At 44.9% G+C, this 24,929-nt stretch overlaps 1 long non-coding RNA gene across 1 annotated transcript; it reads left to right on the top strand.

Moving 5' to 3' along the window:
• Window positions 1-16,286: 16,286 nt before the first annotated feature.
• Window positions 16,287-24,655, top strand: LOC121830518 (uncharacterized). Its single transcript, XR_006073743.2, has 4 exons — window positions 16,287-16,348; window positions 16,440-16,553; window positions 22,420-22,554; window positions 23,821-24,655. It is a non-coding gene; the product is annotated as an uncharacterized LOC121830518 (long non-coding RNA).
• Window positions 24,656-24,929: the final 274 nt, after the last annotated feature.

Here is a 24,929-nt window from a genome sequence, read left to right as displayed (position 1 = left end):
AAGGCGATCTAAACCCCAGCTCTGAACTACCACAGGAGTTCAATGCTGAGCTGGAAGGCACAGCACGTCCTGTCCATCCATGCAGCAGACAGCCGGGGATGCAGACATCTGGGGACTGCATGGCTCTGCGTAGGTAGGAAGAGCACCGTCACTGATGCTCCGTGCATGTACACGTTTTAAAATGAGCTGCTGCCGGAGTCTGCTCCCCGCACCAGGCCTTGAGAAGGTCAGAACAGGGCACAGCGCCCGCTGCGTCTGCCGCTGCTCATGGTGTGCGTTGCTTTTGTGCCCCGACACCAACCATCCTGTGTTTTGGTCGTTCCAGAGTACGTGGGGCCCGGGGTTCAAGTTCGCTAGGCCGCAGTTTAGAATGCCTGTGAAGAACATGGCCCCAGCTTGTAGACATTGGCTGTCGTGATGGACAATCACAAATGGCTGGAGAGTTGCCAGGAAGAGGATTAGTCCAGAGGAATCACGAGTACCAAAGACAGTTGTGACAAAGACAGTGAGAAAAAACAGCACAGGACGAGGGTGGGCTGTTTTCCATCTGGCTTCTGCTTTGTTTTGTTTATTAAAAGTGCAACATGGGACTTCCTGGCTAACTCTCCTTTCATTTGATACTCTGTAAGACATGCACATTTATCCTTGTCTGGAAGCTAATGGAAATTTCCATGTACAACACCAGTGCTTTAGATGTTTACACGAGACCACGAAGCCTCCGCTTACACTTTTTAAATTAATTTTTAGTTAAATTATATTAATTAATTAATTAATTAATTACGGGGGCCTCACGTAACCTAGGATAGTTTCGAACTCATTATTTAGCCAAAGCTTGCACTGAACTTCCCGCTCTCCACCTTCCAAAGGGCCGGCTCTCCCCCTGGGTGGGGAGCTTCTTTTAGCCTTGCTGCTCTGAGCAAACGTCACAGAATCTTCCGTTTAAACACCAACCAACCAAACAACAACGACAAAACCCCAAACCTAAAACAAAACAAAACAAAATGTTCAGAGAGAAAGAGGGGGAGGGGGAGAGAGAGAGAGAGAGAGAGAGAGAGAGAGAGAGAGAGAGAGAGAGAGAGAGAGAGGAGCCTGGTGTAGTGTTTTCAGTTTGTGGTTGCTTGACTCTGAGGATTACAGAGCTCCCGTTGTAGACCAGCCTCGAACTTACAGAGATCCGCCTGCCTCTGCCTCCCGAGTGCTGGGATTAAAGGTATGGGCCACCACGCTCGGCTACAAGTTCCTTATTTTGCATCCAAATACTTTTGACTTGGTCAGAGCTGAAACTCTATCTGTTCGATAAGAATATGCTGGGTCTGGGTTGGGGATTTAGCTCAGTGGTAGAGCGCTTGCCTAGTGAGCTACAAGGCCCTGGGTTCGATCCTCAGCTCAAAAAAATATATGCTGGGTCTCACCAGAGACCTCCAATATAATAAAATTTTAGGAGAGAGTACAGTGGGTTTGCCAGAGTCTACTTAACTGAAGATTCTTCCACGCCCATCCTGTTCATTCTGTTGTTGAGACAGGGTCTTATGTAGCCTAGGCTAGCTTCAAACTTTCTATGCCGCTGAGGCTGTAGGAGTCCTGATTCTCCTCTACCACAGTCAAGTTCTGAACGACAAGCCTGCACTATTGTGAGGCGTCCTGTTGATTTTATGTTCAGAAATCAAGGGCCCAGAATCTGTCATTCTAGACCAACAGCTGTCAGCTTACTGTAGAAGACTTAGAGCTGTGGTGGCCACAGAGTTTTGTTCTAGAGGAAATCGCTCATTTCTGAGCGTGCAGTGCAGGGGAAAGGGTTATGTGGGGTCCCACATAGCCTCCCTCCCTCCCTCCCTCTCTCCCTCTGTCCCTCCATTTCTCCCTCCCTCTCTCCGTCCCTCCCTTCCTCCCTTCCTTGGACATAGACTTGTTTTGCAGACCAGGTTGGCCTCAAACTTAATGACATTCTCCCTTCCCGCTAGTGCTGAGATTCCAGCCTTTGTCTGTGGATGTAGAGAGTCTGAACTCTGACGCTTGCCCAGCAAACGCTGCTGAGATCTCAGAGCCCCAGAGACACCATTTTAATTGGTACACAGAAGCATGCAAAAGACAGAGTGCCCCAAGGAAATCAATCAACCCTCCTACGGAAATTTCGGAAATTTCTCGAGGACATGAATAAGAATCACAATGCCTTTGGTCTTGTAAACAGTAATTCCTGGAAAGCTATCTTCATAGGTTGAGCGACTGATAAAAACTTCAATGAGTGCGGAGTTTGGAATGTTACTGATCTGATAAACCAGTCACATTTTCTTCTTGACCATCTTTAGCCCCTCAAGGAATCATTCCTTGATCACCTCTGTATCAGACCTAACTTCCTAGTAAACAGTTAAAAAACCCTTGGAATGTAGTAACTTAACAAAATCCAATTCTCTACCAAGGGAAGGGTAAGAATGCCTTCAGATAGCCGGGGCGGGGGTGGCGCACGCCTTTAATCCCAGCACTCGGGCAGCAGAAGCAGGCAGATCTCTGTGAGTTCAAGGCCAGCCTGGGCTACAGAGCGAGTTCCAGGACAGGCTCCAAAAGCTACACAGAGAAACCCTGTCTCAAAAAAACCACACACACACACACACACACACACACACACACACACACACACACACACACACACACACACACACGGACCTCAGATAGAGAATACCACCAGATAGAGAAAAGTGGAGCCGACAGCCTGGAGTGGAGATTCCTCTGCCCATTGTAATTGCTCATTTAATCTTTCTGCCACTGTATTTTCAAATTGCCTTGATTTTAACTTTCTTTGCTCTACTACTATAAAAGCTCCATGAAACTGCCTCCATGTCAAAATGTTGCATTTGGAGAGACCTGAATATCTGTTCCCAGGCCAGGGTCACCCAAATATGCTTCCAGAGTAAATGATTTCTTATTGCCCTTTGAAGAGAGAGCTGCGGTTTTTGCATCAACATTCTCTTGACTTTCTTTTCTTTCTCACTTGAATCAAGTCGACACTGATTCCTTTAACAATTAGATCTTCAAATGAGCCAGAAATATCTGCATCAAATCGATCTTACTCTTTGTTCTTCAGAACACTCTGACCTATCACAAAGCAACCATATATATAAGGTTCTTCAGAGGAATAGACCCAGTAGATTGTGTGTGGTGCTTGTGTGTGTGTGTGTGTGTGTGTGTGTGTGTGCGCGCGCGCGCATGCGCATATGCAGTCATCTGTATGCTGGAAAGGTAGAGAACCTAGACACTGTTCAGTCCAAGAATCTGGATACTTCAGATTCTAGTCCTAGTTTGGTGCTGAGAACCTCAGTGCTCCCTGAAATGTTGCTGGCATTGGGTCCATGTTGGAAAGCTGAAGACCTGGAGACCGACGTCAGTGGAAGATCAAAGCAACAATGACAGATGTACTCCTTGGAAAGAAAGGAAGGCAGGTGCAGGCACACGACTGTAACTCCCAGAGACAGGGTTTCTCTGTGTAACAGTCCTGGCTGTCCTGAAACTCACTGTAGACCAGGCTGGCCTCGAACTCACAGAGATCTGTCTGCTCTGCCTCCTGAGTGCTACTCCCAGCCTTTTTCATATCTGGAATTCCTGTTGAAAGGTGCTGATCTCCTTGAGGGTGAGTTTTGTCCCATCTCTGGAAACACTCCCCACATGCATTCCCAAAGTGTGTTTCCTGGGTGATTCCAAATCCAGTCAAGTTGGCAAGTGAAACCAATCATGGGTATACTATCTCAAGCAGTGGTTCTCAACCTGTGGGTCCCGACCCACCAGAAGGGGGAGAGTGCAGAGGTGTCATATATTAGACATCCTGAATATCAGATAGTTGCATTACAATTCACAACAGTAGCAAAATTATAGTTATGAAGTAGCAACAAATGGTTGTATGGTTCGGACTCACCACAACGTGAAGAACTGTATTATAATGTTACAGCATTAGGACCACTGATCTAAAGCTTTTTGTTTGTTTGTTTCTTTTGTTTTTCCAGACAGGGCTTCTTGGTGTAGCCCTGGCTGTCCTGGAACTAGCTTTGTAGACCAGGCTGGCCTGAAGTTCACGGAGGAGATCTGCCTGCCTCTGTTTCCCGAGTGCTGGGATTAAAGACATGTGCAACCCACCCCCACCCCCACAGCTAATCCAAAGCTTAAAAAAAATGATACGGACTAATTCAAGAAGAACTGAGTGTATCCTCCCCCACTAATGTAAAATCTAGCTCCCAATGCTGTCTGACACAAACTTATGAGTTTTCTGTTTCTTTAAAAAAGCATTCATTTTATTTCATGTATTTATGTGCATCCTGTATATGCTTGGGGCCCTTGGCGGTCAGAAGAGGGCATGGGATATCCTGGAACTGGAGTTATGAATGGCTGTGAACCAACATGTGGGCGTTGGGAAGGGTACTTAGGTCCTCTGGAAGAACAACATGTGCTTTTAACCACTGACTCGTCTCTCCAGCCCCAGATTCCCACCTTCAATGCATTTGAAAGCAGCCAGGATACATACTGAGACGAGAATCGTGAAAAAGATGGTGCCAAGCACAGGTTTCTGAACGCTGCAATCGTTTTGTTGGATCAATGTCATTAAGAGAGCTGACTAGAGGCGCTGGGGCTGCATTGTCCTTCACGACCAAGGACAAGAAAACAAAGGAGGAACAAGAATTACTTCACTGGAGTGTCTGGGGCAGATTGCCAGCAATGATGGGAAGTGGCAGAGACCATGCAAATAGAGATTTATGACAGCCTTATGAAAAAGGGAATTAAGCACAGAGCATTTCCATTCCCACCTCTCAAGATTAGTCCTGAAGCAAGAGCACCCTGTTTGCATAGGAAAAACTTTCCACCTGTGCCCTCTTATGTTATTGGGCATCTGACACATTTGCTGCTGGAGAACCGTGGAGCCTCCCATGGGCCTTGAGTTCAAAGTGCACAGCTGTGGCTTTCATTTTACTGCTATGAAGTTTTGAAAAAAGAGCTCAACCCAGGTTATGACCTCTTTCTACCCAAGCTGCTGCACACTGCCATGGAGACCCACCCACATGAGGTCTTGCAAAGTAGTTGGTGTACTTCTGTGAACCAGCCAGGTAGAAGCACTTCTCAAGGCCCTGCGTAGGACCTGGGCATTGTGCCCTGAATAGCTCGGCCCCACCTGCCTATTCAGGTAGCACCTGAATGGTGTGTGCCCACCTGAAGAAACAGCTGGGTGGATGCTGCTGAGGATCTCACCTCTGTGAGGTGCCTGAGAAGTATTTGTGTGGCCCTGCCTGTTCTCCTAAGCCCCAAGAAACAGTTTCAAATGCCCCCTCTCAGCAGTTTGGTCTACTGAGTCCTTGAGCAACAGAAGGGCATCTGAAGACATCACAGCGTCACCTATGTAACCCTTGGCCACAGAATCTCATCCCATCTGGGTCCAACGGTGTGACCTGGTTCCTCTGTGGCCCTGACAGAAACCTTGTCCCATTACCAAGTAAATATATCCACCTGGATACAGCGTGCTGGCCCCACCCCTTCCCAACTGGCTCCATCTGGACAGGGGTCCTACACCCACGGCTGGACTAATTGCGCCCAGAGCTATCAGCAAATCGGCCTTAGTCAGAAGCTGTATCACAGCTGGTGTTGTAACCCCACAGTGTTGCTCTCTGGGTCACTGGGCCATCTGTGGGTACCACTGCCATGGATTAAGGCTGAAAAAGCTGAAGGGTACACACTGGGGTGCCTGCCTGGTGCCCCAGTCTTGAAGCATCACACAAGGCACATCATCAGGTCAGTCTTTGACGGTAAAAATCACCTACTAGTGGAAGCAATTGATCTGCCAGATGTACAAGCAGCAGTGTGGAGACACACGAGGCATGCGAAAACAAGGTACCACATTTTCATAGGCGCATGTTACTCTCTAGCAAGGGATCTCAAAGAAAAGAAAACTGATGAGTTGCCCGGAAGAATAATTCAAAATAAAACATTTGAAGTACATTTCATGACTTGTAATTCAATGAAATTATACAATTCGTGTATGAAATGCAGATGTAAAATTTAACAAAGTAGTAGAAAACATAAAAATAAACCAAACAGAAATCTCAGAGTTAAAAAATTCAACAAATGAAATAAAAAGAGTAAACAGAGTTCAAAGTCTCAACATTAGAATACATCAGGCAGAAGAAAGGCTTGCCCTCTCTATGCCCAGAGATGAGTGCAGCTCAGCCCTCATCTGAGAACTTTCTTTGTCCTGTGGATGGTGGTCAACATTGAAACTCACAACCAATTTAAACAAGAGAATTCAAGTGTAGTGCCTAGCCACAAATGGGACAGCCATATCAGCTGCAACCGGTACCCTAAAGCTCAGAGACCATTTCAGAAGAGGGGGCAGCCTGTAAGAGCCAGAGGTCGGGGCAGAGTGCAGTAAAACAGTGTCTTGTGGACATGACGGGAGTCGGGGCTTAGAACTCACAGTAGCTGTGGACCGCTACACAAGAGCAGCTCAAGATCAAACTAGTCAATGTTCTAGCATGAAGGGAGGCAGGGGCTCACAGGCCTCAACCGAGAAGCTAATGACAGGTAATGGCTCCCGGGTAAGGAGAGTGAGTGTTCTTTAAGGGCATGCCCCCTGGTAAGTTAATCAGACTTCAGTGGACGGCCCCACACTGGTGAGGATAAGGCCAGCACAAACTAGACTCAGTGGGTTGTTATTTATTTACTTGATATTCCGTAGAAGTTCTGGGTGTGGTGACTCATGCCTTTAATTCTAGTACTTGTAGTACTTGGTGAGCAAAGGCAGGTGGGTGTCTGTGAGTTTTAGGCCAGCCTGGTTTACATGGCAAGTTCCAGGCTAACCATGGCTACATGAGACCCTGTCTCAAAAATATATATATATCTCCTCCCATGTAGAGTTTACTCTGGGTTACCATGGTGCAAGAACCAAAGCAAATAATTCTTTTTTTTTTTTAATTTTTTTATTTTTCAAGACAGTGTTTCTCTGCATAGTTTTGGTGCCTGTCCTGGATCTCGCTCTGTAGACCAGGCTAGCCTTGAACTCACAGAGATCCGCCTGGCTCTACCTCTCAAGTGCTGGGATTAAAGGCATGTCAAATTAATGGACTTATAAATTTAAGTGAAACTTGCAACACTGGGGGACTGGTGACCAACATGCAGTGTGTATTCTTCCTGTTTGCAGAAATACTAGGAAAACTGACCACTTCCTCTGGACATTGTTTATTTTAACTCTTCTCAGAGGATTACCAACTCAGAGATTAGCTTTCAAGGATGCTGTTTCAGTCCAGAGAGTCTGTAGGGTCCGAGACAGTGATGACTGACCTGAAGATTTGGTACCAGCAGACTTGGAAGTCCATGGAAATTAATAGTACTTTAAAAAATTAGGTCGGGCGGTGGTGGCACTCGCCTTTAATCCCAGCACTCGGGAGGCAGAGCCAGGCGGATCTCTGTGAGTTTGAGGCCAGCCTGGGCTAAAAGTGAGTTCCAGGAAAGGTGCAAAGCTACACAGAGAAACCCTGTCTTGAAAAAACAAAAAAACAAAAACCAAAACAAAACAAAAAAAAACCAACAAAAAAAATTAGTTTGTTTTAGTCAAAGGTATATAATTAATCAGTTAAGAAGTTTTGAAATGGAGCTGAATGTGGTAGTGCATGTCTATTATCCCAGCATCTGGAAGTCTGAGGCAGAAACAATCTCCTTGAGTTCAAGGCCAGTCTGGACTACATAGTAAGATCCCATCTCAATATCTATCCCCCCCCAAATAAATCCCAAAACAAAGAAAGAAAACAAACAAAAGAGTTTTTGACACCAAATAAGAAAAACACACTGATTCTTTCTAAGACTGCTCCTTCGTTTGACCCAGAGGGTATTAACATGTTGCCAGGTATGAAATGAATTTTATTTTCATTGTTTCTACTTTCTAAACTCTTGTTTTTTAACATATGAAACTCAATCAAATGAGTGCTAATTAAAGAATGTAGGTAAGACTTGGGGAAAGGAAGCTTCCAATGATACAGAGAGTCCCTGAAATAATCAGTCACTGTGAGAGGAGAATCATTTCCCCAGTGGTCCGATGCAGAGGAAGCTATCCATCCATTTACCTGTGAATTTTATAACTTCATTTGTCTTCTTTTTTATTTTTTGAAGAGTGCACCACAATTCCTGATGACTTCATTTTTCTTAACAGTGTAATAATTCATTGTGTAAGTGTACCACATTTTCATTATCCGTTTATCAGAGGATGGATCTCCGAGGTTGATCCCAATTTCTGGTTATTGTGAATAGAGCATCAGCGTGAAAGGACCAAGACCAAGCAGGCGTCATAACAGGCTGTTCAGTCTTCTTTCAGAGATCAGGCCTCAGTTTCACTTTCCTGAGACTTAAGCAAGCAGTTTCTGGGAGGGCCGTGAACAAAAGACATGGTCCTTGCTGTAGCTCTCTTTCTGCACATAATCTGACCACTCAAGGTTCAGCCAGTTGTTTACGGTCTGGGACCCCTCACCAATTTAGAGCTACGTGCATGGGTCAATGTGAATGTGTGAGGCCAGCCAGCCCCCATGGCAGCTTAAGGACAAGACTTGTCCAGGCCATAACTGTAACCTCCATCCAGTAAATTCAAAGGTTACACACCCTCATCCAATCATATGATGCCAAGTCGTGTACCACCCTGTTTGCGGTTTTTCCCTTTAAAAACCCTTCACCCTGAGAGCTCAGGGCTGCCCTCCTCCACCTGCTGTGTTAGAGTGTTGGACGTGGACCAAGCCTGGGCTTGCTTGTTATCAATAAACCCCTGTGTGTTTTGCATCGGATATCGGCTCTGCAGTGGTCTTGCTGGAGGGTCTTGCGACTCAGCCACAACAAGTGAACGTAGATGAACATGTATCTCTGTAGTAGAGTCCTTAGGGCATGTGATCAAGAATGGTACAGTTGGATCTTGAGGTGGATCAGTTTCCAGCTTCCTGAGGAATCTCCACAATGATTTCCATAGTGTCTGTGACAGTTGGTACTTACACAGGCAATGAACACGTGTCCCCCTTTCCCACCTGCTCTCCAGCAGGTACTGTCATTCATTTTAGTGATTTTAACCATTCTGACTGGGGTAATATAAGATCTCAAATTAGTTTTGATTTGCCATTCTCTGCTCGCTAAGTATTCTCCCAGTGTTTCTCAGCCATTTGTGCTTATCTTTTGAGAACTCTGCTCTATACACCACTTTTAGTTAGGTTATTTCTTCTTTTGATGTTGCAGTTTTTTTTTTCAGTTCTTTATATAGTCTAGATATTAACCCTCTATTGAATGTGTAGCTGGTAAAGATCTTTTCCCATTCTGTAGGCTGCTTCGGTACAGAAGCTTTGCAGCTCCGAGAGATAGTCTCATTCATTAACTGTTGGTCTTAGTGCCTGTGCTAATGGTGTCCTCTTCAGAAAGTCCTGGCCTGTGCGGAAGAGTTCAAGCATGACGCACATATGAACTCAAGGAGACTGTAACAACATGCACAAGACCTGCACAGGTTCGAGCCAGATGGGGTTCCAGAGCCGAGGAGGAAGTGGACACGGGGTTGTATCCCTGGACTGGCTGGGTTTACGTGTCAACTTGACACAAGCTAGAGTCACCAGAGAGGAAGGAGTCTCAGTTGAAGAAATGCCTCCATGAGATCCAGCTGTAGGCGTTTTTTCAATTAGTGATCAATGATGGAGGTGGTGGGTGGTGCCATCCCTGGGCTGGTCATCCCTGGGCTGGTGGTCCTGGGTTCTATAAGATAACAGGCTGAGCAAGCCATGGAGAAACAAGCCAGTAAGCAGAGCTTCTCTCCATGGTCTCTACATCAGCTTCTGCCTCCAAGATCCCTGCCCTGTTTGAATTCCTGTCCTGACTTCCTTCAGTGATGAATGGCAATGTTGAAGTGTAAGCCAAATAAACCTTTTCCTCCACAACTTGCTTTTTAAAAAAAAAAAATTATTTTTTAAAATTGTATGTGCATTGGTGTTCTGCCTGTATGCATGTCTGTGTGAGGGTGCCAGATCTTGTAGTTACAGACAGTTGTTAGCTGCCATGTGGGTGCTGGGAATTGAACTCATGACCTCTGGAAGGGCAGTCAGTGCTTTTTAACCACTGAATGATCTCTCCAGTACCCCCAACTTGCTTTTTGGTCAAGGTGTTTCATTGAAGTAATAGAAACCTAAGACAATCCCTAAGCAAGAAGCTATCTGCAATTGATACTCACTGGCAAAGAAAAAAAAATCATCTCCCTTCAATGTTACTGGGTGTCCACCACACTCCAGGAGGCCCTGTGTTCAAGAGTAGTTGACCAACATAAAATCAAGTCAATAGTGTTTTTGTAGATTTTCTGTCTCGTTTTTGCTCTGTTTGGACCTTTTTTTGTCTTGGTGGTCTTTTGTTTATTTTTATTTTTGTGAGGTTTTTGTGTGTCTGTCCTTTTTGTATGTTTGTTTATTTGTTTGTTTATTTGTTTGTTTGAGACAGGATTTCTCTGTGTGGTCCTGGCTGTCCTGGAACTCATTCTGTAGATCAGGGTGACATCGAATTCAGATTCCCCTGCCTCTGCCTCCCAAGTGCTGGGGTTAAAGGACTGTGCCACAACTGCCTGGCTTTTTTAAAAGAGATAGATAGATAGATAGATAGATAGATAGATAGATAGATAGATAGATAGATAGATAATGCAAAGCTGGGTGGGTAGGGAGGTGGGGAGGCTCTGGGAAGAACTGAGAAAGAGGTATCATTATCAAAATAAAATGCATGGCCAGGTGGTGGTGGCACAATGCTGGGCAGTGGTGGTGATGCACCCCTTTAATCCCAGCACTCAGGAGCAGAGGCAGGGGGATCTCTGTGAGGCCAGCCCGGTCTACAGAGAGAGTTCCTAGACAGCTAGGGCTACACAGTAAAACCCCATCTCAAAAAAAAAAAAAACCCAAATAATACATTGCAATCTAATTATAATAGATATAACATTTGCTGTGGTGGTTTGGAAGAAAATGACTGCCAAAGGGAGTGGCACTGATAGGGGGGTGTGGCCTTGTTGGAGGAAGTGTGGTCTTACTGGAGGAAGTGTGTCACTGTGGAGGCTGGCTTTGAGATTTCTTTTCTCAGGCTTTCCTCAGAGTGATTGTCAGTTGACTTCCTGTTGCCTGAGTCAAGATGTAGATCTCTCAACTCCAGCACCACATCTGCCTGCATGTCACCATGCTTCCCATCCTGATGATACTGGACTGAACCTCTGAAACCTCAATGAAATGTTTTTATTTATGAATTGCCGTGGTCATGTTGTCTCTTCACAGCAATAAAAACCTTAACTAAGACACACACACACACACACACACACACACACACACACACACGCACGCACGCGCGCGCGCACGCGCGCACGCACACACACACACACACACATATATACACATTATATATATTGCATGAAGAAAATTTCAGTTAAAAAAAAATCCAGTTTTTAAAGCAAAGTTTTTTTTTTTTTTTTTTTTTTCCTTTTTTTTGCTTTTCGAGAAAAGCTTTGGTGCCTGTCCGGGATCTTGCTCTGTAGACCAGGCTGGCCTCAACCTCAAAGAGATCCCCTGGCTCTGCCTCCCGAGTGCTGGGATTAAAGGCGTGCGCCACCTCCACCCGGCCTAAAGTAAAGTTTTAACTATTTTTATGTACAACAAATGGGCATTGCGCATACCACTTCGGTGACGATTGGAGTCAAATCTGAAGTGCATAATGTTTCTTCTCAGCTTTTTAGGCGTTCACAGTGTAGTTGCTACATACTTTATGGTTGGCACATTTAAATTCATAAGGCATCTCTAGGGTTGCCTGGGGGAGTCAGGAAGGGTTTTATGAAATGGGTGACATTTATACTAAGTCTTGAATAATGAATAAGAGTGATACCATGTGGAAAAGAAGAAGGTCACTTTATGCAGAAACAATAGCAGTCAGAAAACCATGGAGTTGCAAAGGCCTTGTGTGTGGGAGAGCAATAAAAATTTAGTGTGTGACAGGAACATAGCATATGTGGAAACCTGGCTGGTTTAGGGCAAAGCAGTGCCATGCCAAAGAATTAGGCATTATTGTCTAGGTGATAGGGAGTCCTTGAGAGTGAGAGGTGAGAACGGGGTGGGTGGGGTAGGGGTGTGGGGGTGTGGGGGTGTGGGGGTGTGGGGGTGTGGGGGGATAGGGAGAGCAAGGCAAGAGTCTGAACTCATTCAGCACAAGGCTTGGGAGGAGGGCATGGCCTCGAGGACTGTAGTGAAGATTGGATAGAAAGGAACTCATTGTTGTCGTGTGGGCCTGAAGAAGAGGAAGAGACTGGGGAAAAATCGGGACTTCCACCTCAGATGTAGAGTTCAGGGAGACTCCGGTGTCTGATGCAAAGGATTCTGGGGGAGAACTAGATTTGCGGAGCCGAGTGGCAGAGTGACCTAGCATTGAGTCCTTGTACCACTGATCCCTGGGTCTAACCTATGTGCTTTCTCTCTCAACTACACTTTCCTCGTCGACACAACTGGGTCTACACTGGCTGAAATGTTAAGGAGAGTGAAAGAGATTTTCAGTCGTATGCATCTGGCTCCTGTCAAATGTTCCCCATGGCGGGTGTTAGAGTGACATGAGACAGTGGGTAGGGCTGGAGGGACAGCTCCGTTGAGGAGACGCTTGATTTGCAAGCACGAGAACATGAATCGATTCCCAGGCTCACTTTTAAAGTTATTATTATTTTAAGAGCCAAGTGTGATGGTGTTTTCTTGTAATCCCAGCCAGTGTTGGGGAGACAGAGACAGGAGAATTCCTGAGGCTCATTTCTCAGCCAGAATAGCCTGCTTGGTGAGACTTTGCTTAAAAAGAAAAGGGGGTTGGTGCATGAGGAATGATGGGGGGGGTTGGCCTCTGGATTCCATATGCATGAGCACACATGTGCACATGTACCACACACACACACACACACACACACACACACACACACACAGGGAGACACAGACAGACAGACACAAATAGGCACAGATATACACACAGACACATGAACACACAGGAAGACACACACACACAGACACAAACACACAGACACACACAGGCACACATACACACAGATAGACAGACAGACGCATGGACACACATACAGACAGAGAAAACACACACAGACACAGACAGACACACGCAGACAGAGAAAAACACACACAGACACAAACACACATACATAGACCAACAGACAGACACAGGCACATATATACACACCGACAGACAAACAGATACACACACACACACACACACACACACACACACACGCACATACATTCACGGATGCACACACACATGGACACACACACACAGAGACACAGATGGACACACACACACAGACAGAGACACACACATAAGAAGACTGAAACATGTCTTGAAATGATCAGATTCTTACTACCATGCGTATGTATTTTAAACAGAAATCAACAGTCCCAACCAAGCTTCCTCCTGAAGGCAGCCAGGAGATGGGAGGAGAATCAAGACACTAAGGGAGTGTGCAGTTTCGACATGAGCCATTGTTCTCGTCTTCCTACATACCTAGAGCAAGTCATTGTAATGGCAGCAGCTAACTTTTGAAAGAACAGAACTCTGGGAAAGAAAATCCAACTGTTCTCTTCCAACAACCCCGTGTGTGTGTGTGTGTGTGTGTGTGTGTGTGTGTGTGTGTGTGTGTGTGTGTGATATATAACACACACACATGTATAGCATAGGCTTATTCCAAGAGATACAGGTTAAGTCCAGGTACACAACGAGCCCCAAGGGAATAGGAGAAAGAGCGTTTTGAAGACTACAAGGGCCACAGAGAAAGAAAACAGCCTGAGTTATGTATATGCTAGAATTAACTAGTGAAATAACATGGGAAGTCAAAACAAGTGAATTACTATCACAGCAATAAAGGAGGCTGTTAGAAACATAAGTGTAAGGGAAGTCAGAAAACAGCGAGCCTGGAGAATACCAAGGGTGAGATAACAGCACAAAACAACCTAGCGGATGAATTGGAGAGCATACCGGATACAGTTAAAAGAAACAACCGACCTGAATTTTAGGCAAGAAGTTGGTCTTTTACATGCTGGGTAGAGCAATGGTTGCCAGAACTTAACAGGAACCCCAGGGCTCCCTGGCTGATTGTTACAGGGACTTTCAAAGATGGCACATCTTAGCTCACCTTCTTCTGCAGCACTTAGAGAAATTCCAACCATTTGGGAGGCCGTGTTAGTAAATGAAACTGCGTTCCTGGGGAACCTTTCACCTTGATCCTATGGCTTATGCTTTGCTTGCTTTCAGATCAGGGATCACCTTTCTGTTGATTGCACAGACCAGAGTTACCACATTCTGAAATCTGCCAGGCATGGTGGTACACCCTTGTCATTCCTGTCATGTTGGCTATTGAGAGACTGAGGCAGGGGCGTTGAGAGCTCAGGGCTAGCCTGGCCTACAGAGAGACCATTTCATAAAAGCAGAACACAAGTGTGTCGTCCCCATTACTAGGCTTTATCATGACTTTAAAATTCTGCTCTGTGGTCCTTGACTTGGAAAATGCTAGCAAACCATTGGGGAATGATTCCCTCTGGTGCTGGGTGGTGGTACAGCCTTCCCCAGGCCCCGACTGACGCCGTCTGCACTCTCCCTTTCTTGTCTTCCCATTTCCAGGTTAAATGCCCCAGTCTTTTCTACAATAAATACTACCTGATAAGGGAACACTCAGGTGAGCCAGGATCATCTTTCCACCTCAAGGCCTGCACCCTATTACATCTGCGAGGACTTTTTTTTTTTTATACTGTTCAATAACATATGGAAAGCTCCTTTGTGACTGTCCACATTGCTTTCCATTTTTCCCTTTTATTTTATTTTACAATACCATTCAGTTCTACATAACAGCCACAGATTCCCTTGTTCTCTCCCTTCCTGCCCCCCTCCCCTTCCCCCCAGCCCACTCCCCATTCCCACCTCCTCCAGGGCAAGGCCTCCCCCAAGGACTGAGATCGATCTGGTAGACTCAGTCCAGGCAGGTCCAGTTCCCTCCTCCCAGATTGTGGCAAGCGTCCCTGCATAAGGATGCAGACATCCACGGCTAGGCCCCGGGTGGAGCACTGGGAGTCTAATTAGTGAGAAAGAGGAGGGTTTATATGAGCGAGAATTGTTGAAACCAAGGTTGGATAAAGCACAGGGACAAATAACCAAAGGAATGGAAACACATGAACTATAAACCAAAGGCTGAGGGGCCCCCAACTGGATCAGGCCCTCTGAATAGGTGAGACAGTTGATTGGTTTGATCTGTTTGGGAGACATCTAGAGTGGTAACCAGGTCCTGGTCTCATTGCATGAGTTAGCTGTTTTTTTTTCCATATGAGTTAATAATTGTAGGTTTGAAGAGTTAGGCCCTGGTATCTTTGGTCTACTCCAGGACTTTATTTAATGTTTGTAGAATTTTCAGTTTCTGTATGAATCAAGTCACAGGGTACTTCTAGGATTTTTTTTTTTCCTATTAGAGAGTATGAATAAGTTTAGGGGAGGCACAGTGTGCTGCTGAGTTTTTTGGTCACCTTGATACAAGCAAACTAGGGGCATCTGAGGAGAGGAAACTTAATTGAGAAAATGCTCCCGGAAGGTTGGCCTGCAGGCAAGCCTTTATGGCATTTTCTAGATTAATGATTGGTGTGGCAGGATCCGGTTCCCTATAGGAGGTGCCACCCTTGGGCAGGTGGTCCTGGGTTGTATGCAAACAAGCAGGGGTGAGCCATGGAGAGCAAGCCAGTGAGCAGCTCTCCTCCACGGCCTCTGCTTTAGTTCCGGCCTCCACGATTAGTTCCTACCCTGGCTTCTGATGATGGACTGTAACCTGTAAGCAAATAAACCCTCCTCCCCAAGTCATGGTGTTCACCAGGGCGACAGAAAGCAAATGAGGACACACAAGTTCAAATGAACATTTCCCCTGATAGAGTCCTTCCTTTCCTCCCCTGTAATATCAAACGGTTGGAAATTTGGCAATGCTTCGCCCCCTATCCATGAATGAATGGGAACGATGCTTAATCATTTCATTGATATTCACAGTTGCTAGGTAGCATGAGTTGCATCTCTCCCACTGTCAGTGGAACAGAGCTGCTAAAAATAGTTAATTTCCCCAAGGACACCACCTTGCATCATGTTTTTCTAGCACTGAATAATTTTAGAGGGGACAAATACAGTCTGCCAGTGCCATGATGTCTTGGATGGATGTAGCGAAGGATGGCCTGTGCCGCTTCTTGTAGGCTCCATGTAGACTCAGTGCTTCCATACAAAGGCGAGGGTAGAAGTGAGGAGTAGGATTGACCACTGTTCTGTGCATCTGGAATCTCCTTACAAGGTAAGTCCTTCCTATCAGATACAGCCCTCACATGTTTGGAAGGAGAGTGTTGATGTTCCTTTGGCTCTTTTTTTTTTTTTTTTTTAAACAGGTTTTCCTGCATCTGTTTTCTATAGTCAGCTTTGCTTTTTGGATGTTAAAATCCAGATGTGGCAGAGGCAGTGGTGAGCTTCCACCATCTGTATCCTGGATCACAGCTGTACTGGTAAGAGCCGATCCAATCCTTCCATTAGTAACCTTATGACCCTGCTGACGATAGCTCCTCCAGGAGATTCATTCGGTAATGTTCCCAGGAACCAAGGAACACCCCCAAACATGTGGTCTAGAGCCCTCTGCATCAGCCATACCAAAACTTATGTTAGCCTCCGATTTCCTGCGTCCAGTTGCTTTCTGCTTACAATACCCAAGCGATTCTGACGAGTGTTAGGCTGCATACTAACCGGGTATAAAGGAATGTGGAGATGGGCGGAGCTCAAAGTCCCCCTTCAGTAGGCTGGGATCTCAGTTTCTAAATTTTAGGAAATTCATTTTATACCATCTTTCCAATTTTTATGAGATTAAAAAGCTTGAATTTGGTGGTGGCGCACGCCTTTAATCCCAGCACTTGGGAGGCAGAGGCAGGCGGATCTCTGTGAGTTCGAGGCCAGCCTGGGCTACCAAGTGAGTTCCAGGAAAGGCGCAAAGCTACACAGAGAAACCCTGTTTCGAAAAACCAAAAAAAAAAAAAAAAAAAGCTTGAATTTATGTGTAAAATATAAGGATGCGATTCATGTTCACAAGGTAAACCACAGCACAGTACAACTTGAGATACTTTCTTTGAACCAACACTAATTAGCCAATCAGGAGACTCCAGGAGTGAATGCCAGGAGGAGGCCTTGGTCGACTAGATGGAGAAATGAAGACAAAGCTTATAGCTGCTTTACTGGGCTGAGCTAGAGCACTGAAAAGCCTGGTTGTATACGGTTGCTGGCTAATTCTGATGGATTGAGCTTGAATTCCTTTTTTCTTTCTTCCGTTTTCTTTGCTTGGTTTTTGGAGACAGGACTTTTGTTCTGTAGCCCCAGCTAGCCTCAAACTTGTCATCCTGCTGCCACAGCCTCTTGAGTTATTGGGATTATAAGAGTGCGATCACATTTTGTCTCTCTGTTTTTTTTTTTTTAATACATTTTATGGGTGTTTTGCCTGCATGTATCATTGTGCACCACGTACATACGTGCATGCTTGGAAGCTTTGAAGAGGGTGCTGGATCCCCTAGTATTGGAGTTACAGATGGCTGTGAGTCACCATGTGGGTGCTTGGAATGTGGTTTAAGCAGTGTGGTTCAACACACTTAATCTCTTAATTTGAGTTTAGGCAGTATGAGATGATTGAAATAGCAATTGCTATCTTAATTATATGAATTTACTGGTAACCCTCTTACAATTTCCTGATAGGTCCAGGACCCAGCAGACTAATTTGATATGTATTAAAAATATTCCAGAGCAAGTTGGTCATGGTGGCATAGCTAATCCCAGCCCTTGGAAGGCAGATGTAGATGGATCTCTACAAATCCGAAGCCAGACTGTTTTACAAAGTGAGCTCTCAACCAGTTAGGGCTGCATAGTGAGACCCTGTCCACAGTAAAGGTTCAAATGTGGCCTTAATTGGCCTTGGCTTTGGACCAAGTAATTTGAGAATATATAGGAGGACTTCTGTATCACAGATGTCATTATGAAAGGTACTCCAAGTGTCATCATTAGTGATTGAGTTCCTTATGATAAAGTACCCTTCCTGTGTTATGCGGGAGTGTGGGGCCAGGCGGGATGGGGGGTAACCTTAGCCAGATCTATAATTGGATGTTAGCAACCACTCAGTTTGCATGAGACTGGGCTTGGAACTGGTAACTTATATGGAATTGTACCTGATTCAACCTACAACCGAATGCAGAGAATGCAGACCCATCCCGCTAACTGTCAGTGCAGGGCAGGCAGGAGAGCATCGTAAGCGTTAGCGTCCGTCATCTGAAACTGAAGCTTAAGTTTAGACTGCTGGGTTTTTAAGCACTTGGCAGATGTAATGTGGAAGACAGTTATTTTAGAATTACGTCGGACAGTGTGAGCCAACTGGTGAAAAACTTCCCAACATTCTTTGCCACATGCATGGCAAGTGTGGCGCTTTACAGGGTTCAGTTCTAAACTAAGCTTTCGGTTCTTTTAGATACAGCTGTCTTAGTATTGTCTATGGATAGAAAGAGGTAGAAAGCTGTTGAGTTCCAGCAAAGTGGCCGTTTCTTGTCCTTTTCTCTTGTCTATGAATCTTCTGTGATAGAGGATGAAAAGGCAAGGCTGGGTAGAGTTTTGGCTTTTTTGAAGGCCCTGCACAGGTGCTTCTTGGGAAGCAGTGAAGGAACCCCTGAACGTTTGTTCATCTCCAGGGGATTCTTCTGGAAATACGACAGCCATGAAGTGTCTGAGAAGGGACAAGTCTGTGGCCAGAACCATTTTGATGTGGATGTCAGAGTAGAAACAAAAGGAGACAGAACCAAGGGTAGACTTCGATGATTCTTTTGAGTGCTGTAGCAAACCCAGATCTACTTTTCTCTGCTGCTTCTTCCTATTGGGTGATGAGAAAACCAGGAAAGCATAATACTGAAGCAAACATCATAGGTTCTTGAACTGTAGGTGTTGCTTACACCAAAGAATATGGTATTACTGTGTTCAGTTTAGAATACAAGCCTATGGCATCGTACACACGACAGCTTTGGAGTAAAAGATGAGGGTAGTTAATGTTTCTGGGTGGCAGCTTGACTTCTAGATTTTATGTTAAGTGGTGCAATAGTTGCTCCAGGTACAGTGCAAAAAATTAAGGATAGATGAGTAGGGAATACTCAGACTCATTGGAAATTAATAGGGAGATAGTTTGAAAAGTCCACAGGTGAAATAACAGAATTTCTTTTTTCTTTTTTTTTTTCTGTTTTTTGAGACAAGGTTTCTCTGTGTAGCTTTGGAGCTTGTCCTGGATCTCACTCTGTAGCCCAGGCTGGCCTCGAACTCACAGAGATCCGCCTGCCTCTGCCTCCCGAGTGCTGTGGTTAAAGGCATGCGCCACCACCGCCTGGCTGGAATAACAGAATTTCAAGAAGATAGGAAACAGGAAACAGGAAACAAAAACAGTAAGATGGTTTATCCAAACCTGTCCACTTCAGTAGCATCATGTTAATAGAAGAAACAATGGATTAAAAGCAGAAACCCAGCAGGTTTTACCCGCCTGTAATCCCATCACTGAAGAGGCAGAGGCAGGAAGATTCCTATAAAATAGAGCCTGCCCTGGTCTACACAGTGAGTTTTAGGTCAGGCAGCTGCAAAGCAAGTTCTTACCTCAAAACTAAAAGGAGAAAAGCAAGAAAGCATGGACTATCAGAATGAATTAAAAAGCAAAACATATTTGTACTGAAGGTCGGCTTCTTGAAGGGAGACGTAACTAGGATGGAGACTATTGGTCGGATGGATGGGTGGATAGATGGGTGGATGGACAGACAGATGGGAGGGGGTATACCACATAATAAAACTGAGTTAAGATGGAAATTGTAAAACTGTTATAAAGGAATTTCTGACCTTTTCAGTATTAGACATCCCCTTTCCACTGTGTGCTACAGACATCTCTCCTGGCCATAATTACTTTAAGTTTCATAAGGCGAATTTTGGACTTTATTAGTTACCCAAAACAAACTTAAAAGCTGCTATTCAAGCCAGGCATGATGGCACATACCTATGATCCTAGCACTTGGGAAGCAGAGGCAGGAGGCCCAGCTGGGATATACAGAGTTCCAGGCTGGCTAGGGTTACATAGTGAGATTCTGTCTCAAAATAAAACAAAACAAAATTGAAAAGTGCAATTCATAGAGAAGAACAGAAATTTGAAAGCAATGGAAAAATAAACAGACTTCCTCATGTTTGGGGCTTACATAGATGATATTTTTTTTTGGTATAAATGTGTTTGGTTTAAGACATATATCATCAAAGTCTACAACATTGCATGTGTTGCTTTGAAGGATTTCTGTGTGTGGAAAACTGAAACCATCTAAAATATATACTATTCTGTGTTTTTGCCATCCAGTGCAAACAAAGCATTTTATTCAACAGAATTCAGTGTTCCAAGGTTCTCTGGCTCATTTCTGCTTGCACAGCATGTTTGCATTGGGGGGGTAAATGTACAACGGTACAACTTTCCATAGGATTTAAAACGGTGATCCTTAGCCATTCACCTGGTTTATGGGTAGTTTTGACTTTGGCATAATTCTAGCTAGAAATTGTCTAATCTAAAAACTTTGTTTTTATAACAATACCAGGGAGGCAGAAATGAATAGCTTCTAGCTCCCAGCTGCTTATGTGGATGGTCTTTTAGAATAGTGGTGACATTATGTGACTAGGCTTTTCATAATTTAAACATTCTGGATTAAATTATCATCATCATCCTCGTCATGGTAATTGTTGCTGCTGTTGTTATTTAAGATAGGGTCTGTGTGTAGGGCTGGAGAGATGGCTCAGAGGTTAAGAGCACACTAACAAGATAGGGTCTGTGTGTAGCTCAGACTTCCTGCCTTGGCCTTTCAAATTCTGGAACTGTTGGTGTTTGACACTACTATGCTTGGTTTTAATGTCACCTTGCCACAAATCAGAATCACCTGAATAGGGAGCCGCACTTTAGTCAGGGTCCCGATTGCCTTGATTGATGTAAGAAGACCCACTCCAACTGTGGGCAGTGCCTTCTGGGATCATCCCAGATAACAGGGGCATGGTAGATCAGCTGACAAGTTAACTTATCCTGTCTTATCCTGTTGCTGCCGCTCATTCCTTTGATGATATCAGAAGCACTATCTCCAAGCTTTTGTCATGGACTAGGGGCAAGCAGCTCTCCCAAAACCTTCGGGGTGCCATATTGGGACTGAGCAGTGGACTGAGCAACTAGCTGGTTGTCACCCCCAGCTGCCTACTGAGAGACACTATTGTGGGACTGCTCCAACTGCTGAGGCAGCCGTTGGTTTTGTTCCTTAGAGAACCCCAACTAATATAGATACCGTGCACCATTAACTGGTAACCACTCAGGCTCACTCTTCCTCCCTCCCTCCCTCCCTCCCTCCCTCCCTCCCTCCCTCCCTCCCTCCCTCCCTCCCTTTCTCCCTCCCTCCCTCTTCCCTCCCTCTTTCCCTCTCTTTCTCTTTCTTTCTTTCCCGTCTTTCTCTTTTCTTCAATAAGCTATTTTTCCTTTGCTTTGTAAATAAAAAACAAAACAAGGCAAAACTCTCTCTTTTTACTTTTGCTCCCCTTTCTTCTTTTTTAAAGCAATCTTTCTTTTTTAAAAATGTATGAGTGTTGCCTACATGTACATGCCTGGCAGCCATGGAAGTCAGAAGAGGGTGTTAGATCTCCTGGAACTGGAGTTCCAGATGGTTGTGAGCCTCCAGGTAGATGCTGGGACTGAAAGCTTTTAGGTTAGTGCTTCTCAACCTTCCTAATGAAGTTTTCATAATACATTTAATAATAATACCCTTTAATACAGTTGATGTTGTAGTGACTCCCAACCATAAAATTATTTTCATTGCTACTTCATAACTGCAATTTTGATACTGTTATGAACCACAATGTAAATATCTGATATACAGGATGGTCTTAGACAATCCCTGTAAAAGGATTGTTCAACCCCCAAAGGGGTCATGAACCACACGTTCAGAATCACTGACCTAAGGGGTGGATGCTGGGACTTGAAGCTGGGTCCTCTGCAAGAGCAACAAATGTTCTTAACTGCCGAGGCATTTCTCCAAGCCTCTTGATTATTTTCTTCTTGGTCATCTTGTGCTTTCATTACAGATAACATTTACATTTCCAGGTAGGACTCTGTGTGTCTATTGCACAACAGCAACACTACCGCTCCTGGATACTTGATGAGAAAAATGGCAACATGCACTGGACAGCATTGCAATCATTGGCCCTTGGCTCCTGTGTTTTTCATACCACTGCATGGTGGGAGGGGGGAGGAGTGAGTGGCTGGCTCTTTCAGTGGCCAGGTTCACAAGGTTAAAAACTCTATTTCAGATACAACAACTGAAGTGCGCCTGGAGCTGATGGAGATGGTGGATTCTGGACTCTGAAGTGGTGAAAGAAAGAGATGAGCTTTGGAATCCTTGGGAATAAATGAGTGTGTGCAGGAACTGGTGTACTCCCATACAGGTAAAGGGATGTAGACAGTCCATGGCTAGATGTGTATAACATACGGCTGGGCGGCATTCTGTGTCGGAGTAAAGCATGCCCACAATCTCAGCTCAGCCTCCCTTAGAAAGGGGCCTGCTTCTCCTGCCTTTGAATATGTGATGAGTTCTTGGACCTTTTCTAACGAATCTGATAAGACAGAGCGATGAATGAATGGCATGTGGTTTGGGAGACTAGCCCTTGGAGTCAGGTCTGTTCCTCTTCTCAGAGGAAAGCAAGCTGTCATTCTGTGAGGTTACTGGGGTGGGCTCCGGAGAAGTCCTCATGGTAAGGCCCGGAGGCATCCTGCTCACAGGGCACATGAGGCACCCTCTTGTAAGCCTGTGAGCTAGCCATTCTGGGAGCCAGCCTTCTGCCTGGATCCCTTAATCAGACCTTGGGTGATTGTAGCCCCTGCCAATAGCCTACTGTAACCATGTGACAGATTCTGAGCCAGCAACACCTAGGCAGGGCTCTTCTGATTTCTCAGCTGAGTGTAATGACCCGTGCTTGCTGTCTCAGCACTCTGGAGGTTAAGTTAGGAGAACTGTAAGTTCCAGAGTATCCCAGCCTACTTGTTAAGTTTGAGGCCATAATAAGATCATACCTCAGAAAACAGAAAAAAAAAATCCCATCCACAGACATTATAAGATAATAAACGTTTGCCATTTTACACTTTGGGTTCTTGGGAAGCTTTTATTTATTTATTTATTTTTTAATAGCAATAGATAAGGGAGGCAGTGGGACAAAGGTATATATATATATATATATATATATATATATATATATATATATATGAAATCAAATTGCAAAATCTCAGTGCCACACAATAGAATGTAGTTCTTGTGAGTCTGCAGGGGTTCAGCTGCTGGGATCTGGGCTGACTTCCAAAAAGTGGGTGAGCTAGGAGCCATCCTGTATCATTTTAGGGTTCTCCCACTCAGCAGGCTATCCTAGACGTGTCTTAACTTGGTGGCAAAAATGAAGTAATCCCAATCATTCATTGACTTTCCTGTCTTTGGCTATGCCTACCCACTAATGCTCCACCGGCAGAACAGAGGCCAGAGCCTTCATGAAGGTTGTGGGAAGCAGAAGCTGTGAATGCCATCGATCACATGGGAGGTGGAGAGGGACCGAGAGCTGTATGGAGGTTGGGAATGATTTGAGAGCTCTTCCAGCCACAGGGCAGTGTGGTTTGACTCACTGTCCCTCGGCTGAGAGCACTGGCCATGGCCGTCTTTTCCACAGAGGTGACCGGAGAGCGGAATGCAGAACAAGTTTCCTTCATTGCTCCGATGGGGAGGAGAGCCACAAGAGATGCAAAGCCTCCGAAGACAGGCGGATACTAAATGTAACATAGAAATCAAAATGGCCACGAGGGCCTGGGCCTGCCTCGAGAAGAAGCCTGGGGCCGTAGGAGTGGAGGGCATCATGAGCCACCCACTTGTGAAAGGCATCAAAGAGAGGTGTCCGTTTGACTTGCATTTGACTCTCCTGGAACTTTGGCTTTTAACTAACAAAGTTGGCATGCCATGTTTGAAAACATTTCTCTTAAACATTAAACTCTGACAGTGAGATTGCTCAGTAGATAAAGGCGCCTGCCACCAAGCTTGAATTTGATTCCTGGGACCCACATGGGGGAAGGAGAGAACCGACTTCTGGAAGTTGTTCTCTAATCTCTACAACTACACAAAATAAACAAATGTGGGAAAAAAAAGCACTTTTTCAAACAAAACAAAGACAAGCCCAATCTCTCAAAAACTTTAAAAACTGCATAAATCTCTATTCAGCCAAGGAAAATATTTGTTACTTGGGAACAGGGTATTATTATATCACCATATCTACACATACAGATATGAACTAAACCAGGCCTGGGAATCTGAGATATGGATGGAGCCAAGTTAGAAGCCTGCAGGTCCAGGGAAGGTGATGTACTTTAGTTACCTTTTACCTCACTGAGCCAGAGTTGTGCAAACGCTCCCAGGCCAGTGGCAGATCAACATTATTCTAGTGGTTCATAGTTGAGAAAACAAAAGATGTGGTGTAACTTTAAAAAATGAGAGATAGAGAAGAGAGACAGAGAGAGGAGATGGGGGAGTGGGGAGAGAGAGAAAGAAAGAAAAGGGGGGGGAGAGCTAGCTACCCTTGGTTGTTCTGAGCTTGCCCATTTCATTTCCACAACGCTCTTTCTACATAATTTTTCTCATCTGTAAATTGGAAAAAGGGATTATATCTACTGTTACTAAGTAAATAAGTGTGTGTGTGTGTGTGTGTGTGTGTGTGTGTGTGTGTGTGTGTGTGTGTAAGACGGGATATACCTGGACAGTTAATTTTACAGGAGTCTTTCACAGATATGA

The sequence above is a fragment of the Peromyscus maniculatus genome, chromosome 6 (assembly GCF_049852395.1).
Source record: "Peromyscus maniculatus bairdii isolate BWxNUB_F1_BW_parent chromosome 6, HU_Pman_BW_mat_3.1, whole genome shotgun sequence".
NCBI classification, from domain to species: Eukaryota; Metazoa; Chordata; class Mammalia; order Rodentia; family Cricetidae; genus Peromyscus; species Peromyscus maniculatus.
Note: the sequence above shows the minus strand (reverse complement) of the source record. Positions and strands in the feature narration are given on the sequence as shown.